The sequence below is a fragment of the Triturus cristatus genome, chromosome 11, assembly GCF_964204655.1.
Source record: "Triturus cristatus chromosome 11, aTriCri1.1, whole genome shotgun sequence".
Lineage (NCBI taxonomy): Eukaryota > Metazoa > Chordata > Amphibia > Caudata > Salamandridae > Triturus > Triturus cristatus.
This window is the reverse complement of record NC_140594.1, coordinates 130,642,946-130,645,168: the sequence shown is the minus strand read 5'-3', so window position 1 is coordinate 130,645,168 and position 2,223 is coordinate 130,642,946.

Below are 2,223 nucleotides of genomic sequence, written 5' to 3'. Positions count from 1 at the left end.
ACGCTAGGCCTTTATTAAGTACTTGCACTTGTGTCTCAGTTAAAACTCTATTGCTCAAGTTTAGTACTGCATTGTCATTTGTCTTTAATTTTTGCTGGTGCTCAGAACTAGTTCCATATTGTGAGAAGTTGGCCTGGTATATGATGTTCACTAGTTAAAGTGACCACCTTGTACCATGCCAAGCAACCCTTATGGTGTGGTTGTAAGTCAACCTTTTCGGACTAGCTGCCCTAGTGGTAGCGTAGGCTAAGCAGTCTTTGAGGCTAAACTCGTTAAAGCGTGTTAAGCAGGCTGTTTTACCATATGTAACCCCCCTTTATACCAATGAAAGGACACCACACAGATATATATTCAAAATATATATGTATTTATTACTCAAAGTATCACCTAGACTCTTTATGAGCACAGGAGCACAAATCATTAAACAAGAAAGTATTACAATATACAGAAGTTGCACTTTATAGGGATGGGCCCTGGTGGCCACTCAAACCATATACTAAAATAGTGGTATAAGTATCACGTCTAGGAAAGGGAAAAGGCCTAGGGCCTCTAGAATCGCTGGGCCTACAAGGAGCTAACGATAGTTAGTGACCAGGAGGTCCACGGGTCGTGTGTGCAGTGAGGAAAGTTACACGCGGGCTCCCATAGGTTTTCAATGGGTGCGTAAAAGTTCAAAAGTTACTGCTAGAGGGGTCTTCTGGATGGACTACGAACTTAAGACTTAAAACACAGACACTAGAGATGTTTCTCTACACTTGGGCACCAGAGTGCCAGCTTTACCTCACCCACAGGAAGCGGGTGCATAGGTCTCGAAGTGCGTCGGGTTTCGTCTATCTGTTCAATGGAGCCTGATGACAAAGATGCTGCAGGCAGTCGGTCCAGAAGTGATGCGGTGGATCCAAGGGTGGATCGGAGTTGTAGAAGACCTGAAAGCAGAGGGGACAGTGTTCACAGTCACTAGCCAGTGACCGGCATGGCACCAGGTAGGTACCAGGCGATGTCGGGTGCAAACAGGTGATGAGGGGTAGCTTGTCTCCGCAGCCACGTGGTCCCGCAGGCTCTCGGTGTCGGCGACTCAAAGGAAGCAAACGTACCTTCTCACTACTTTCTAGGTCAGATGATCCACTGTTATGTGAGGACGTCTTGGACGTTTCTTATTATGCATCTTAGGTGCTTCTGAAATGCGGGTGGTTAAGACACAGTGACCTATGGTCTTCTGCCTAATGACCAATAGCCAATAGCCTGATATGACAGCGAGATAAAGAGTAACTCTCACCTTGATCTAATATGACTGCAGGGCCGGACTGGGAACCAAAACCTGCCCTGGCAAAGTGCTTGGCCGCTCCCCCCCCCCCATCCCCCCCGGGGGGTTGGGTGTGCCACCGTGCTCTTTGCCGGAGCCGCTTTTTGACCGATTTTGTTACAGGGCCGATTTTGCAGCTATGCTGCAAAAACGGCCCTGTTCAAAAACAGCCCCCGGGGGCCCAAAACCGACCCCCACCCGTGCAGCCCACCGAGGGATTGCCCGGTGCCCGCTTCGGCCAGTCCGTCCCTGGTGTAGTTGTATGGACGCAATGAGAGTTGACCCATTAGATTCTTGTTTAGCCGTTTTTTTTGTTTTTTTGTTTTGCAAGCGTGTGACTACAGTAGTAGTTCCTCTCCGGTGCAACTGCTAGGCTTGAACCCTGAAAAATTAGGTTAGGTAAGTGCACTACTTGTGCTTACTCACTTGAGTTTTTTCATGTGTGTCAAGTGTGGTGTGATCCTATGAGTGTACCGCAAGTTATGTACTATTTTAAAAAGGAGATGGTATTATGTGTAGAAAACAAGAAAGTTAATAAAATGATAGATACTTGATGAATAGGACAGACATGATAATGATCCTTATTCAGGTTATTCTTTTTATGGTAAAAACTGTTAGACAAGTAGAGGTAAGACTTACTTTTACCTGCATGTATAGATTAGTACTTCATAGACATGAAGGGTACCTTGACTGCCCAGACAAAGCCCTGGACAATTTTTCAAGGGATCTTGTTCTGGCTGAAACATGTTGGGCAACTACGAATAGAGAAGATGCCCTAGACATAAGCTCACAGTAGCATCTGTTTTTGTTTTTAACTCAGCCCTGTAAACCTATAGAATAAAGGCACTACCTGGGTTTACACAGAGGTTTTTTTATATTATTATCTGGGCCCTGTTTTGACCAGAATTGTTTTATTTTGC